The sequence below is a fragment of the Giraffa tippelskirchi genome, chromosome 3 (genome assembly GCF_054371585.1).
Source record: "Giraffa tippelskirchi isolate mGirTip1 chromosome 3, T2T-mGirTip1v1.2.pri, whole genome shotgun sequence".
Lineage (NCBI taxonomy): Eukaryota > Metazoa > Chordata > Mammalia > Artiodactyla > Giraffidae > Giraffa > Giraffa tippelskirchi.
The window spans coordinates 39,482,336-39,500,701 of record NC_137277.1 but is presented as its reverse complement, the minus strand read 5'-3'; the positions used below and the strand labels follow the sequence as shown (position 1 = coordinate 39,500,701).

The 18,366-nt window shown below is 40.3% G+C and overlaps 1 long non-coding RNA gene across 1 annotated transcript; it reads left to right on the top strand.

The window, feature by feature from the left end:
• The first annotated feature begins 47 nt into the window (after positions 1–47).
• LOC145542030 (uncharacterized) lies at positions 48–11,026 on the top strand. Its single transcript, XR_014079511.1, has 3 exons — positions 48–3,737; positions 4,683–4,792; positions 9,463–11,026. It is a non-coding gene; the product is annotated as an uncharacterized LOC145542030 (long non-coding RNA).
• The last annotated feature ends 7,340 nt before the right edge of the window (positions 11,027–18,366 follow it).

Here is an 18,366-nt window from a genome sequence, read left to right as displayed (position 1 = left end):
GTATTGCAAGTTTTTGCTGTTCGTTTAGAGACCAGTGCTATCCTATAGGGAGAAGGCAATGGCACTCCACTCCAGTACTCTTGCCTGGGAAACCCCATGGACGGAGGAGCCTGGTAGGCTGCAGCCCATGGGGTCGAGAAGAGTCGGACACGACTGAGCGACTTCACTTTCACTTTTCACTTTCATGCACTGGAGAAGGAAATGGCAACCCACTCCAGTATTCTTGCCTGGAGAATCCCAAGGACGGAGGAGCCTGGTGAGCTGCCGTCTATGGGGTCGCACAGAGTCGGACACGACTAACGTGACTTAGCAGCAGCAGCAGCTATCCTATAGAGTTTTCTGCAATGACGGAAACATCTTTCTCTGTGCTGACCAATAGGGTAGCCACTAGCCACATATATCTGTTAAGTACTTGAAACGTGGCAAGTGCAACTGAGGAACTGAATTTTTAACTTTATTAAATTTAAATAGCCTCGTGTGATCAGTGCCTACTGTGTTGGGTGATGTGGCTCTAGACTCTTTTCCTCTCTCAAACTCTCTCTGTCTCAGTTTGTTTCATGCCTTAATTTTTAAATTTTTTTAAATTTAATTTTACAGTCCTTAATTACTACCATTTTATTGCTTGCTTTTTTTTTTTCAAAAATACTGTCTCCCTTTTCTTAACCATACTCTGGTGGGGCAGGAGGAGGTGGCATTTTTTATATTTGTAGATTCATGGGGTCCAACAAGCTATTTTCCTCCACGTAAGAATTATTACTGAGATAGGAATCAAGCTACTCTCCTAGGGGTAGAAATGCAACAATCATGGCCTTTATTTTCTAAACAGCACTTTCCCTCTTTGATGTATTGAGAAATATAGGAAAGATTGTGAAGCTATACACCAAAATGTTAATGGTTATGTTTAAGTAGAAGAATATATTATCTTTCTTTCTTGGGCCTTTAAAAAACTTCTACGATGAACTTAGGCCTTTTGAAATCATTTAAAAATAGCTATAAAACAATTCTCTTCAGAGTTCCCAGGAGGTCAGCAAAGGAAAGCCTCAGGAAGGGAGCCTCCGAGGGGCCCAGAGGGCAAGGTGGGGGAGGGGCTGCAGGATGTAGGGAAGGGGGCCTGCGGGGGGAGTGGTCAGGGAATGGAATTTAGAGTCATAATAATCAAGACATGAGGTACAGCTTTAACCAAAATTGGCTTAAAAAAACATTGAGGAGGTAGAAGAAGAGGTGAAGGAAGAGTTAAATTCTCTTCCCACTCCAGTATTCTTATAGCCTGGAGAATTCCATCGACAGAGGAGCCTGGCGGGCTACAGTCCATGAGCTCGCGAAGAGTCTGACGTGACTGACTGAGCACACCAGAAGAAACAGATAAAAAATGGGTTAAAAGTGCTTGGATCTGAGGAGCTAGACTTGGGATGAAAGTTATGGGAGCAGAGAACTGCTGTTTCACCTTTAGGCCTTTTTCTTTTATTTAAATTTTTAGCTTTTGAGTTCTGTACATATGTTATTTTATCAAAGATAAAATTTTTAATAGAATGTTTTAAAATTCCCTTTGATGATCAGAAAACAGGTGTGGCGCTACCTCGGATCCTCTCCTCCCAGTGATGTCAAGCGGATCCCTGCTTCCTGCTCTCATCCTGGTTGGGCCACATTTTTGTTGGGCACTGTGACCAGGATGAGACACCTCGCCCATGCAGGCTGAATGACTAAGCGGGCGGGAAAGGACTCCCCCACACATCCCTGCGGCTCTGACGGCCACATGGCAGAGGCCCTTTCCACAAAAAAAAAATCCAATGGTTGAGGCTCACACAGCAGCAGCACGGTCATCTCAGGAGGACCTCTAAGGCCAGAGGACACTGCTGGAGAGTAGAGGAGGGAATGAGCCCAGGCATGGTTCTGTTTGTTCGTTACTTTGACCCTGTGTGTCCCATTGGGGCCCAGTGGTGAGCCAGCTGCAGCTGGAGGTGGGAGAGCTTCAGGGAGACAGACAGGACCTAGTGTTCCCTTGGCTTTCTGCTAAAGAACCCAGGGACCCAGACAAGTTCACAACATCCACCTAGCCCTTCTGTCTCCCTCCAAGTCCCTGCCTCAACCCGGCTGGAGGCAGACCACTTAAGGAAGACAGGACAAGGTGCCTGGACAAAGCTCCCCTTCTTCTTTTTTTTTGTAAAGGAAATTTGCTTTTTTTTTTAAAATTTTTCCAATGTTTTTAAATTGGAGTATAATTGCTTTACAATGCTGTGTTAGTTTCTGCTGTACAACAAAGTGAATCAACTCTATGTTTACATATATTCCCTCCCTCTTGAACATCCCTCCAACTCCTTAAGAGCTCCTTTCTTGCTTCTCCACTTTCTTGCCTCTAGAAGCATAGCCAAGGAGTCCTTCTGGGAACACTGATTTTGTGTGTGTGTGAAAGAGAGAGAAAATACACGTATCATAAAGTTTGCCATTTTAACCATTTTTAATTATGCAGCTTGATGGCATTAAGTACATTCAGAGTGTTGTATGACTATCACAGCATCCATCTTCATTCTCCCCTCCTCCAGCCCCTGACAATCATCATTCTACTATCTGTCTTTATGAATCTGACTACTCTAGGAGCCTCATATAAGTGTACTCATAGAATGTTTGTCCTTTTGTAACTGGCTTCTTCACTTAGCATAATGTGTTCATTCATGTTGTAGCATATTGAAGAATGTCTTTCCTTTTTTAAGGCTGAATGATAATTCCATCATACATATATACCACATTTGGTTTATCCATTCATCTGTCTACAGACCCATGGATTGCTTCTACCTTTTGGCTATTATAATTAGTGCTACTATGAACATGGGTGTGCAAATATCTATTCCGGTTTCACTTTCACTTTTTTTTGAGTATATAGCCAGAAGTGGGATTGCTGGATCACATGGTAATTCCATGTGTAATTTTTTGAGGAATTGACATATCATTTTCCATAGCAGGTACATCATTTTACATTCCTACTAGCAATAACAAAAGGATCCCAGCTTCTCCACACACATCCAACATGTGTTATTTCTGATTTTTTTTTCTTTCTTTTTTTTTCACTAACAGCCTTTTTTTTTTTTTCCGGCTGTGCCACATGGCATGTGGGATCTTAGTTCCCCAGCCAGGGATCATGCTCACAGCTCCTGCATTGCAAGCTTAGGGTCTACCACTGGACCACCAGGGAAGTCCCATAATAGCCACTCTAATGGATGTGAGCACTGATTTTTCCCCCTCTTCTCTCCCAGTCTTTCTCCATATGTCAGAAGTTTAGTTATAATGGAAGACTATGTGTTGATTTAGACTGAGCTGTCTGGAGATGCCAAGGCTGCACTGGGAGATGCTGAGCTAGCTTGAGACTGATAGGCAGGACTAGAGGAGATGAGGTTTACCATTGCAGCCTCATCCTGAAACAGACTTGAGCAATGGTTAATGGCACTGACATCAGAACCAGAGTCTAGTTCAAGTCCTCACTCGGCTTCTTCCCAGCAGTGTGACCTTGAGCAAAACATGAGTTTCTCTAAATCACAGCTTCTTTCTCTAAACAAATGCAACTCTGTCATTTGCACCTATATTTGCAGGAAGGTACGTAGTTCCATAAGCAGATGTAACATGCTGGGGGTCTTCTTAGAGGAAGAGATGCTTGGATTGAATTAGCCAAGAAGAGAGTGGGATGGAAAAGATTTTCAAGCAAGGGGAAAATCCCATGCAAAGCCCCCAAAGTGAAAAGGAATTTGGTGAGTTGAAAGGAAGAAAAGGAAGACACCCAAGATGTGGGTTTGATCCCTGGGTCAGGAAGATCCCCTGGAGAAGGAAACAGCAACCCACTCCAGTATTCTTGCCTGGGAAATCCCATGGACAGAGGAGCCTGGCAGGTTACAGTCTGTGGGGTGGCTGGGACAGAAAAAGCAAAATGGGAAGTGAAACAAAATGAAGTCAGAAAGATGACCATCACAGAGTCTCATAAACCAGTTAAGGCTGTTGGTATTTATCCCAAGAGTAATAGGGAGCCATTGAAGGGGTTTCTGTGAGGGATTATGGGATTAGATTTGCTCTCCCCCGGCTGGTAGTTCTATTCACCTGGAATATAGTTCCCATCCCCTGGACCCCAAAATGGCAACCCACTCCAGTATTCTTGCCTGGAGAATTCCACAGACAGAGAGGCCTGGTGGGTTGCAATCCATAGGGTCGCAAAGAGTTGGACACAACTGAAGTGACTTAGCACAACCCCAGAATTTCCTAGAGGCCAGAACTGTTTACTTGTGGATAAGTTTAGGTTTTGTTTTTTTGTTTTGTTTTTTTATTATTTTACTGTTGTTGGAAAATATATAACATAAAATTTGCCATTTTAACTTTTTTTTTTAGTTCTACCAGTTTTTTGCTACCAACCCATCTCCCTCCACCCTCATGCACGTGTGCTCAGTCATGTAACCCCATGGACTGCAGCCTGCCAGGCTCCTCTGTCCATGGGATTCTCCAGGCAAGAATACTGGAGTGGGTTGCCATTTCCTTCTCCCATTTTAACTATTTTTAAGTGTGCAGTTTAGTAGCTTTAGTTACATTCACAGTGTTGTGCAACAAATACCAATATATAACTCTATTTTTTTTTTTTTTTGAGGTTGAACTTTTGCACTTGTTAATCATTTAACAACTGATTGTTGGATTGCACTGTATTATTGCAGCAGTCACTGTATGTGAATTCCTAGAAAGTGGGCTGTGGGCTGCGAGGAGAAGTTGACCAAGTCTGAGACAGCTGCGGCCAGCCTGAGGAATGTCTCACCCAAGCCAACAGGTTTGCCAATCCATCAGCTGTCACCAGATGGGTCATCTAGTGTGTGCTTTACTTATGAGGAGGAATTTTTTCTCCAAACTGGGTAGAAACCAGAGTTAACTGATGCTTGATCAGGGAGGCCTAGCGTGCTGCGATTCATGGGGTCGCAAAGAGTCGGACACAACTGAGCGACTGAACTGAACTGATCCCTTCCAGGGCTTCCCTGGTAGCTCAATGGTAAAGAATTTGCCTGCCAATGCAGGATATATGGGTTTGATCCCTGGATCAGGAAGAGCCCCTAGAGAAGGAAATGGCAATCCACTCCAGTATTCTTGCCTGGGAAATCCCATGGACAGAGTAGCCTGATGACACAGTCCATGGGGTTGCAAAGGAGTCAACACGACTTAGCGACTAAACAACAACAACAACAGGATCTTAGGAAAACATTCTGCCCTTGTTGATCTACCAGAGAATGCCAGCGATGCAGGGAACCGATTGTCTGTGTCTATCAACCTGGGGCAAGCAATTCTCCCAGTATATACAGTAGTGTGTCCAGGACACTTGAAGCCCCAGGATAGACAAAGAACATCTGCCTGCAGCATTTACTTGACTTGATGGGAAATTATTTTCATGCTTTTATTTTTAAATGAATTTCATGTATTAGGAGACAGAAAGTAACTTCTGATGCATTTTAAGGGTGAACTGGGAAGCTTTAAAGAAATCATATTTACTTCTTTGGGGCTTACTCTCCAATTTCCAGGAATCTGTCCCATTCCCCAGATGAGAGTGGTATTTTCGTATCACAGTTTTTGAATAGACTCTTAAGCCAAATGGCACAGAGTCAGACTCTTCTCTGTCACTCCTTAGTTATGATATCTTGGGGAAATCATGAGTCTCTGTTTCCTAATCTATAAAACAAGAAGAATCACTGTATCTAACTCAGAGTTATTTATATGCTTAATACTTGTAAAATGCTTAGGACATACCAAGGATTCATTTAAAGCATTATTACTCGTATTAGTAGTAGTATCGGTTAGAAATGTTTCAGATCTGTGACTTTTAAAAAAGTTTTTAAACTAAGGTGGGACTTCCCAGGCAATCCAGTGATTATGACTCTGTGCTACCCCTGCTGGGGGCCCAGATTTGATCCCTGGTCTGGGAACCAGGATTCCACAAGCCATGCGACGGCCCGCCTCCAAATTGTTTTAACTTAGAGTACTAGCAGTACACTCTGCTGATTGTAAAACATTCAACTAACAAAGAAGCAAGTATAGGAAATCATGAAATTTCCTGCTCCCCCTAGATTCTGGTGACGAGATGAGAGGTAAACACAGATAACTATTAGGTATCTATTCCTCTTTCTGAATATTTTTTGAAAATTCAACAATCACTTATCAAGCAGAAAGTGTTTATGTACTCTGCACCACTGTTACATTTTCAACCCCACTCCTCTGTAGAGCTGTAGGGCATCATGGCTGTAATGTTGATAATGCCTTCTTGCAGAAACTTATGACAAGTGGCATCACTGAGAACGAGTGGCAAAGAGTGTCTCCAGACCCAAATCTGTAAGCAGCAGCCACTCTGCCTACAAGCTTAGTCTGGGAAAGTCACCTTGACAAAGGATCTTTTATGGAGAATGTAATCTGATGAGACTTTGAGAGACTGGGGAGCCCCAGGAAAAACGGTCTTGTGTTTTTCTTTGGTTCTGCTTGACTTCAGACTTTCATGGTGATTTCATGATTCCATACTTATGTGCAAAAGGAGAATGATTGGAGACTGAAGCCTGACTAAAGCTACTAGTCCCTTTTTTTAAAATCTATTTTTTATAGAAGTTTGATTTTCAATGTTATGTTAATTTCTGCGATAAAGCAGAGTGACTCAGTTATACACACGTATGCATTCTTTTTTAGATTCTTTTCCATTATGGTTTATCCCAGGATATTGCATATAGTTCCCTGTGCTATAGCATAAGGCTGCTGGTTCTGCTTTTTTTTGGCCGAACCCTGTAGCACACAGGATCCTTGTCCCCTGACCAGGGATTGAACTTGCAACTGATGCATTGGAAGTGGAGAGAACCACTGGACTGCCAGGGAAGTCCCTTTCTTTCCTTTTCTTTTCTTTTTTAAGGCTGCTAGTTCTTCACTTCTACTATTCCATTCCCTCCCTCTCTACTCATTGAGAAAGCAAAGTAGAGAGGGTCTCCAGACTCTTTACACCAGTCACTTCCTCCAGGCAGCCTTCCTGTGTCCTCCACCCAGTGTGAATCATGTGGCCTCCCATCTACTTGCATAGTATCCTCTAAACTGTGTTGTGACTTCAGCTGCACTGGAGTATGATGTTGGTTTGTCTGTTTTCTTCGTCAAATCACATCTTTTTTTAATAATGATTTTATTTATTTTTGGCTGTGCTGGGTCTTGGTTGCTGTGGGGGCTTTTCTCTAGTTGAGGTGAGTGAGGGCAACTCTCTAGCTGTGGTACTTGGGCTTCTCATTGCGGTGGCTTCTGTTGTTGCAGGCACCAGCTCTAGGGCACACAGGCTTTAGTAGCTGTGGCATGTGGGCTCAGGAGTTACAGCTCCCAGGCTCTAGAGCACAGGCTCAATAGTTGTGACACGTGAATTTAGTTGTTCCATGGCATGTGGGATCTTTCCAGATCAGGGATTGAACCTGAGTCTCCTGCATTGGCAGGTGGATTCTTTAACACTGAGCCACCAGGGAAGCCCCATATCTTCTTGAGGACAGAAAATATTCCTGTTTTCTTTTTATACATAGGTCCTAGCATATGGCACATGATATTTACTGAATGAAAATATATTGACTAGCTGGTAGGAGTGGCCATTTGTTTACAAAGATGGCTGCAATAATTTTTCCCATCCCTATATGCAAGTCCCTTTGCAAAATGACTTTGCACCTCCCATCAAAGAATGGGAATTAGTCCTTTACTTCTTGAGTCTGGGCTTGATCAATGAGACATTAGCAAATATGAAGCAAGCAGAGACTTGAAAAGTGCTTATGCAAAAGGGCTTACTCAGTTTAGGCTGTGGCTATTACCCTGAGACCAAGATGTGAACAAGCCTGCGCTGGCTTGATGAAGAGGCCATAGGTAGGAGAACTGATGATGCCCAGCCAGCAGCTTGCCTACTGGCCAGCTGCCAGACATGTGAATAAGACCATCTTAGACCATTCAGTCCAGTTAAGACCCCAGATGACTACAGATAGATGAATGACTCCAGGAAAGGCCAGTAGAAGAACCAAGCATCAGATGATCATCATATAAAAGAGTCTCCTTGAAAACATCCCTGGATGAAGCATTCCAGCAACAACAACAAAATACCTCTAGCAGCTTTGAGATACACAGGAAGTAATGTGACTTAAAACAGGTTTGATGTTGATAATGTTTAACAGATATATACATATGTCAAAGCTTATAAATTTTCATACTTTAAATATGTGCATCTTATTGTATGTTAATTATACCTCAATAAATCTGTCAAAAATTTGATAGGGAATATAAATATAAGCTTGGATTTTACTGATCTAGGGACAGTGGTGTGCTGGAACTGGCTCATTCAGCTTGTAAGAGCTGATGGTTATATTTTGAGTAAGCCAGTTGTTAAATGCAAACATCATTCAGATGAATTTATATACCCTTATTATGATGTTATATTATATTAAAAACAAAAGTAAGAATACTAAAAACTCATTTTACTACATTTTACTATTATCTATGCTTGTGAGGTTATTTACATCTATTTTAATATGCATGGTAAAAATATATAACTGTGTCCTGTTGTTCCTCTCTTTCTTTCTCCATGTCCAGTGATGTCACGTTGGAAGCCTTGAATTGGCCATGATGAAAATATTTACATCATGGAAATTGAAAAACATTACAAATAAGGGCTTTCCCCGCCCCTCAGTTGTTAAATATTTATCAGCACTAGACTATTTAGGGGTAACCAGAGGAGAATGAAAATAGATGTATCTTTTAAATCAACAATGGAGAATTTACATATCAATATATATTGAATTTATATAGCAGTAAATAAATAATTAGAGGAAAATGTGTAGCTTTGTAATAAGATAATAAATTTGGTTGCTTCAAGCCACGAAAGTTTTTGCAATTTGTTATAGCAGTAATAGGATACCAATACACAATGGAAGCAACAAAATTATTATTATTTATAGATAGTATAATCATCTATATATAAACCCAACAGAATCAACAAATTCTCAGAGGTAAATAGAATTTAGCAATAAGGCCAAATAGAAGATCAATGTGCAAGACTCAATAATAATAGATGACTAGATAAACAAAATGTGGTAATATATCCAATGGAATATTAATTAGCTTTTAAAAAGGGTAAAATTCTTGTTTCTTAAATTTTATTGATGTAGGGTTGATTTAGAACATTGTGTTAATTTCTGCTGTACAGTACAGTGACTCAGTTACACACACATATATTCTTTTTCACATTCTTTTCCATTATGGTTTATCACAGGATACTGAATAAAGTTCCCTGTACTGTACAGTAGGACCTTGTTGTTTATGCACCCTATATGTAAGAGCTTACATCTGCTAATCCCAAACTTCCAGTCTTTTACTCTCTCTTGGCAACCACAAGTCTGTTCTCTGTGTCTGTGAGTCTGTTTCCTTACAGAGTTCCTAATGACCTTGTCTCTGCCTCACTCTTAGAAATAAAGAGATAAGAATCAGACATTTGGTGGAGCTCCAGTGAAACAGAGATACTGCAGAGAAGATACTTTACAAAAAACCCAACTATGATTAACATTCCCAAAGTGCTTGGAGAGATATCACATTTATGAAATAAGAACAGGATGATTTTTTTAAAGGAATATTTAGCAAGTAAGAAGCATTACTTTAAATAAAAAATATATAAACAGAATGCATTGGAAGGTAAAGCTCAAGAAATCTCCTAAAATGGAGGCCAGGGAGTGTGATAAGGAGAGGAAAGAGAAAAAAATTGCTGGTTTAAAGGGTCCAACAACTAAATAATAGAAGTTTCAGGAAATACAAGAACAGAGAATAATAATTGGGAAGAAGGTATTAAAGCATGAGGTAATTTTCAAGAATTAAAGGATGTTTTCAAACAAAAGATGCTGACCAATTGCCCTTCATGATTATTGAGGAAAGACCCACGCTCAAGCCAATCTTCATGAAATTTCAAGACACTGGAAACAATGGAAATCTTAAGAGAAATGAGACAGGTCACACACAAAGTGTCAGGCATCGGAATGATACTAAATTTATCATCATAAATGTTGGCAGATAGAACACAGTGGCAAAATACCTTCAAAATTCTGATGAAAAATTGATTTCCAAACTAAAAGTCTGAACAAACCGTAATTCAAATGTGAAGAGATAATAAAAACATATTTGAACATGCATGACCTCCAAAAACACATCACCCATGGAAGTAAATTTCTCAGTAAGCTCCAGGAGGAGGATCTCCACCATCACGATGATACCGTGGGTCTATGTAACAGGGGCTCCAACAGAGACCAAGGATGGACCTGAAAGGACGTTCAGTTTTTCAGTGGATCCTTAGAATCACTCATCTATTTTGGAGCAGGAGGATGGAAAGCTTCAGAGGCAACATCGCCAAGACAGCTGTGTTTGACTAAGCCGAGAACAGTTTTAGACTCTCTCTAAACTGTTCTCTGAGAGCAGTTTTAGAGCTGCTGCAGACTTTGAGCATGTGATAAGTACGTGGAAAACCAACCAACAGAGCAAAGCAAGGTCGTTTTAATGTCAGGGAAAACAGAAAGCTGTTAAAGAAAGGACACTTCAGTGTGGCATATTACTATATGACTCAGCTGTATTACATGGTTATAACAAGTTATGCCCTAAGTACCCATTTTTAAAAATTGTAAAACTATATTGGGAGGATGAGAAAGGATGTGTTTATGTGTCTACATCTACTGTAAAATAGAGCAAAATCCTATTTCGATAGTAAGAAAGCAATAGATAATATCTAAAATAGGAACATTATAAAATGACAGAGTAAACATCTTGTTTAGAGATATGGAGAGAAACACCAGGAGAAAGAGCTAAGAGGGTGTAAGTGGTGGCTTGTGGGGACTCTGGCTTGAGATATGAGGATAGGGCAGGGGATTGCTGAACCTTATTATAAGCCTTGTAGTTCTGATTTATTTTAAATATGTGCACTTATATTACTTTAAAAAATAAATTCTCCCCAAAGTCTGTCTATAAATTAAATACAATTCCATGCAAAATACAATCAGGATTTTTTTTTTTTTTTGAGAAATTGGACAAACTCACTCTTCTCAGAGTAACTAATTTTATTTTGGAAACAGAACAACAAGAGGGAACTAGCTCAATCCAGTTTTATGCTATAATATAAAGCCATAGTCATAAGGTCAGGATGGTGATGCTGCGAGATTAGATACATGAACCAGAGGAACAGAATAGAGTTCAGAAATAGACCCACATATCTATGGGAATTTGATATCAGATGACGATGACACCACAAGTCAATATGGAAAGGACAAATTATTCAGTAGATGATGTCAGAGGAACTATTTCACTATTTGGAGAAAAATAAAATATGATTCTTATCACCTACCATACACTAATCTACTCTCCAGAAGAATTAAATATCTATATGTGAAAGACAAGAGACCATGGAGGGAGGGAGGAAGAGAAGGAAATGAGCTAGAAAAATGGACAAATACTGTCAGTGGGTAATTCCCAGAAGGGGAAATGTAGGTGACTCACAAAAGTAAGAAGCGATGCTCAAATTCACTGGTAATCAATGAAAGGCAAATTAAAGCAATGAGATATAATTTTATATCCACCAGAGGGACAAAACGAGAGTTAGAAAATAGTGGGTGATTAGGAGAATCAGAGAAATGAAAATCCTTTTGTCATGCTGGGAGTGCCAACGGGTACAGATGTTCTGGAAAGAAATCTGGCAGAACTGGGGACGTCGAGGATGCAAAAACTCAACAACCAGCCATCCCAGACTGGGGGATGTGCTCCAGAGAGGTTTCCGGTCCATAAAGAACCATGTGCAAGGATGTTCACTCAAGCTCTGTTGTGAAAATGAGGCGTTGGGATCATCCATGGTGCCATCACTCTTGGAATATTTGGATGCATCCTGGGCAGTGCTGTTCAGCAGGAGGATCTATGAGTTAGATGTACATGCAGCAGTGTGTGTTGAGTACTGAAACAAAGGAAATAGAAAAAGATCCTCAGACCAATACAATTATGTAAATTTAAGACACATGACAGGGCAGCAGTATGTGCTTTATAAGAATACATACACATCCAAGAGCGCATTTCAAACACATAGCTCTGCGTGTTTCTGTGGGAGGGGATGGAGGTTGTTTACCAAGGATAAGGGAGAGGTTAAAATAAGCAACGGCCTTGCTTACAGGACCATGGTCACTCTGAACTGAGGAATCTAATGAACTCAACTCAACATGCAAGGTATCCCCCAGCCCCCAACATTTTCAGCAAAAATCTCAGGGGAAAGCCTTGAGGATTTTGCAACATAATTTAAAGCTTTACTGGAAGGCAAAATAATGAAGAAAAGTTAAGAAAACTTTGAAAAAGAAGACCATCTAAGAATGACTTGGCCTCCCAGATAATAGAATGTATAAATAATGCAACAGTCACTAGAACAGTATGTTACTGGCACAGGAGTAGACAGAACAATCAATAGAACAGAGAAGAAAGGGCAGAAATAGACCCAAGGACTTAGCAAAAACTACTAGATGGTAAGAGTGGCATTTCAATCAGTGAGGGAAATGCTGGATTTAACAACAGATGACTAATGATTCTGGGAGGAAATGAGAAAATATACACAGGGTTTGAATGTCATTTTTGCCACTGATTAGCTGTGTAATTGTAGACAAGATATTTAACCTCCTTAAGCCTCATTTCTCCCATATTTAAAAATGAGGTAATAAAAGTGACAACCTCATATGATTATGAGGATTAAAAGAGATAATGGGTGTTAAAAAATAAAAACATGGTGCCTATCACACAAAACATGCCTCTTAAATGTTAGCTATTATTATATCTACCCTATCCCACATGCAAAGTAATGTACAAAATGAAACCATAAACGTTCCAGGAAGAAAATAAATGAGTATTATTATAATCTTGGGGAGCAGAGGGACTCTCTAAATATGACCCTAAGGGTGGGAAACATGAAGGAAAAGATAACAGTTCTGACTACAAAAAAACAACAAAAACTTTTTTATGCCAAATCCCACCACCAAGTTAAAATACAAACGGCAAACTGGGGGAAATAGTTGCAATACATATGATAGACTAATGGTTAATAGTCTTATTAATCAACAAGGGAAAGATGGGAAGAGCAATAGAAAAATACACTAAGAACATTAAAATTAAACAAGTGAAAAGAGATTACAAATACAGAAACAGAGGGGGAAATGTTTAGTCTTCCTAATAAAAAATGCAAATTAAAGTGGAATCTCATTTTTCATACATCAAATTAATAGGGTAGATTTTTATGATAATATTCACTTTTACTAACTAGAAAATGTAAGGCACTAAACCTGATAAGCCAAAGAAGGAACACCTTATCTGAAGGGAGTCAACCCACCAGCAGGTCAGCTTTTTGTGGTTTATGTGGCCAGGTTGGAAAAGATGAGCTTGACCTAACAGAGCCCTCTCTCAGGAAATAACTTAGAAGGAAATTGTTAATTCAAGACAGTCAGTTTAATGGAAATGCCTGGTAGAATCAAAGATGGTGTAGCATGTTTGTGAGCATGTGCAATCCTGAGTTGGGAAGAATTAGACCAGGGGAAGACAGTTCCAAGGGAGCTAGAAGGCTGAGCAGATATACCTACAGAAGCAGATTAACCATCACAGAGAGGTTCAGAGGATCACCGGTCCCAAAATGACTGGCTCCCGCCCTTCCTCGAGGCTCCTGGCTCATTTGTGCTTTTCTCCAAGTAATTTTTTACACTAAACTTTCATCTAGCTTTAGCTATTTCTTCTCCTTACAACCGAAGGAGCTTTGACTAGAACACAGCACTGGTGAAACTAGGCAAAATGGTTGCTTTTATCTGTGTGGAGTCCAATATCAGACATCTTAAAAAACACAGATCTAGGGGACTTCCCTGGAGGTCCAGTGGTTATTAAGACTTCACCTTCCAATGCAGGGGGTGCAGGTTTGATCCCTGGTCAGGGAGCTAAGATCTCACATGCCTCATGGCCCAAAAAACCAAAGCATAAAAACAAAAACAATATCATAACAAATTCAATAAAGACTTTAAAAATGGTCCACCTCAAAAGAAAAAAATCTTCAAAAACAGATCTTGTAATTCCACATCTTGATCCTCGGGATAAGATGCTGGAACTGGATGGACTGTAACAATTTTTTTTAATGAAGATATAATCAATATATAACACTGTGTAAGTTTAAGGTGTATAACAGATTGATTTCATACATTTACATTGCAATACAGTTGCCATTGTTAGCTAACACCTCTATTGTATCACATAATTATCCTTTCTTCCAGTGACTAGTGACAGGAACAGTTAAGATGGAGTCTCTTAGAAAGTTTAAACTTATAGTATAATTTTGTTGTCTATATTCCCTATACTATAGGTCTCCAGGACTTATTTGTTTACTAGTTACAAGTATACACCTTTAAACAACATCTCTCCCATTCTCCAACCTCCCAGCCTTTGGTAACTATCCTTATACTCTCTGGTTTTTTTAGTTTGTTTTTTAAAGATTCTGCATACAAGGGGTATCATACAGTATTCACCTTTCACCGTCTGATTTACCTCACTTAGCATAATGTCCTCAAGGTCCATTCTTGTTTCACAAATGACAGGATTTCCTTTTTTCTCATGGCTGCAAAAACAGAATAATACATACACACATATATCTTCTTTATCCATTCATTCGCTGATGGACACTTGTTTATCTTGGTTATTGTGAATAACACAGCAATAAATGTGAGAGTGATCTTTTTTCTATAACTTGTTTTCATTTCCTTCGGATATATACCCAAAAATGGGATTTCTGGATCATACGGTAGTTCTATTTTTCATTTTTTGAAACATAACAATTTATTGAGGTTTCACGATATGTACTAAGTGCTTTACTTATATCATTTTATTCTTCACAGCAACCTGAGATTAAAAAATGCTTATGCTTATTTTACAGACGAACATACTGAGTTATGCAACATTCATGTGCTCCCCCACGTTTCCCAGTCCCTTGCAGTTGGGTGGACCAGAGGTGCTGGTAGAATAGAGCCCAGCGTGGTTCTCCAGCTCTCCTCTCCCCTTGCATAGTGCCCAAAAGGTCAGTGTCCAGATGGGGCAGTGGATTCAGCATCGGCCGGGCTTTTTGAGCAGAGTCCCTCACTTCCCCCACTGACCAACATTACATGTCAGATAAACACTAAAAATAAGAATAAATCTTTGTCTGTTAGGCTACCAAGATTCAGTGTTTGTTTTGTTTGGTTTTAATTGCAAAACAACCTGACCACTTTCACATATCCAAGAGAGTCTAAGTAACTTACCTAACAGGACACAGCTGGTACATAGCAGAGTCAGAATTCAAACCCAAGTCCACCTGTGTTCTTTTTAAAATGTTGTGGCAAAATACGCTAACATAGCTTCCCAGGTGATGCTGGTGGTAAAGAACCTGCCTGCCAATGCAGGAGATGTAAGAGACACGAGTTTGATCCTTGGGTTGGAAAGATACCCTGGAGAAGGGAATGGCAACCCACTCCAGTATTCTCGCCTGGAAAATCGCATGGACAGAGGTGCCTAGCAGCTACAGTCCATAGGGTGGCAAAGAGTCGGACATGACTGAAGTGACTGAGCACATGCTAACATAAAACTTACCATTTAAATACTTTTTAAAATATTCATTTATTTATTTAGGTTGTGCTGAGTCATCATTGCTGTGTGCGGGCTTTCTCTAGTTGTGGTGAGTGGAGGCTACTCTCTAGTTGTAGCACACAGGGTCAGTAGTTTTGGCATGTGGGCTCCAGACCACAGGCTCAATAGTTGTGTCACCTGGGCTTAGTTGCTCCGTGGCAAGTGGGATCTTCATGGATCAGGGATCAAACCCTCTGTCCCCTGCATTGGCAGGCAGATTCTTATCCACTGTACCACCAGAGAAATCCATAAACAATTTTTGTTTTAATGTATACTTTTAAGTGGTGTTAAGTACATGTACAATATTGTGTAACCATCACCACTTCTCATTTCCAGAACCTCTTTTATCATTCCGAAGAGAAACTCTGTACCCAACAAATAAGAATTCTCCACTCCTCTCTCCTTTGGCCTCTGATGACCTATTCTACCTCCTGTCTCTATGACTTTTCCTTTCCTCGGTGCCTCATATAAGTAGAATCATACAATACTTGTCCTCTGCACTCTCACGTTTATTGCTGTGTTATTCACAATAACCAAGATAGAGAAACAAGTGTCTATCTACGAATGAATGGATAAAGAAGATACATGTGTGTATGTGTGTTTTGTTTTTTTTTTTTTGGCCATAGGATCTTAGTTCCCTGACCAGGGATCGAACCTGCACCCCATGCAGTGGAAGAATGGAGTCAACCACTGGACTGCCACGGAAGTCCCTCTGGTATGTTTTTTTTTCATATAGCATAATGTTTTCAAGGTTCATCCACATTGTAGCATGAATCAGAGTTTCATTCCTTTTTAACAGTTGAATAATATCCCATCATTTGTATATACCACATCTTGTTTATCTATTCATCTCTTGATGGACATCTGGGTTGTTTCCACTTTTTGCCTATTGTGAATCATGTGGCTGTATGTGTTTTAGTCCAGCTTTCATTTCTTTTGGGTACATATGCAGGCATAAAATTGCTGTGAAAGCACCTCTCTATCCTTTAAAAATTGTCCTTTTTATCTGAAACTTGCTCAGCTGGGTTTCTGTTACTTACAACCCAAGAGTCCTAACTATTACAATGGAGGTAAATTTAGTTACCACAGAGTAGAAAGACCTGGCCTTGAACTGACTTGTGGGGATTTACAAAGAGAGCTGGGGACTTCCCTGGCAGTCCAGTGGTGAGGACTCCATAATTACAATGCAGGGCTCTGGGTTCAATCACTGGTCAGGAAAATAAGATCCCTACTGCCACATAGTGTGGCCAAAAAATAAAATAAATAAAATAAATAAAAATAAAAAGAGAGCTGACTTTTTGGGCAATGGGTGCTATACTGCTACTGCTAAGTCTCTTCAGTCGTGTCCGACTCTGGGTGACCCCACAGATGGCAGCCCACCAGGCTCCACCGTCCCTGGGATTCTCCAGGCAAGAATACTGGAGTGGGTTGCCATTTTCTTCTCCAGTGCATGAAAGTGAAAAGTGAAAGTGGAGTCGCTCAGTCGTGTCCGACTCTTAGCGACCCCGTGGACTGTAGCCTACCAGGCTCCTCCGTCCATGGGATTTTCCAGGCAAGAGTACTGGAGTGGGGTGCCATTGCCTTCTCCAAATGGATGCTATAACCAGGAGACAAAAAAATCTCTCCTCTTTTGTTATTTATAAAATAAATTAAATGAAAGGATTAGGCCAGCTGAGTGAACAACAGCTTGTATAAGAAGAACAAGAGAGAGTATTACCCAGCTTAAACTAGTATTTGTTTCCAACTGGGAAGGAATAGGAAGGAGGAGTGAAGGAAGAAACTGGAGTAGAAGGGAAGCCAGTGGAGGAAGTAAGGAAAAGTCTGACATGGTGTGGTGCCCAGAACATCTTTACACATTCACATCACATTTGGAAACACCTCCACCTTTGGATAAAAAATGCTGGTCCACTGCCAAGAATTATTTTGTAAATTAGATACTCTCTGTGAAATTAGCCTTTTGACACATTTCCAGCCGTTTCTCTGAAGCAGCCCTTGTGAAATCCTGATTCTCTCTTTACAAGCAGAATTTAACACTGGGGCCTCGTGTTTTCTTCTTTGCCCAGAGTCTGGGTTTCTTTCCTGTGTTCCTGCTTTGGCCATTAGCTGTGATGAACAGAATGAATGATGCACAGAGGCGGGTGGGGACAATGGGGTTGATTCATGGTTTGGGAAAACAGGCAATTGTCACAGAGCAAACACTGGCCCTCCTTTTTGCCGGGGACATTGCAATGTGGGGCTGAAAGCATCTTGTTTGGATTCTTCCAACCACTGGATAAGCTTCTAAACGACAGGTGCAGTGTAGGGTCCCCAGGGTCCCCAGGGGCGTTTATAACAATCCTGAGATATGCTGGCCCAGTTTGTGTTCTTTGTAAACAAACAGAGAGAGGTTATTCAAACAGCTGTTAATTTCATTAAGAAGCCTCATTTTTAGGTCCCAGAACAGGCTTTCTTTTGATGTCAGGATTATCTCTGAGTTTTATATTTGCCTCCACTCTTGTTAACTTAGCTAGGATGTCAGGTGCTCAGCTTACATTTGGGTTGGTGTTTTGGCTTGGACTTCAAAATGAATTTTCCTTTAGAGCAGATTGAATCTGACCAAAATTAATCTGATTGATAATATAGCACTATATATATGTTTATCGACATCATATTATGTGTGTTGTTTGGTGGTCTTTTTCA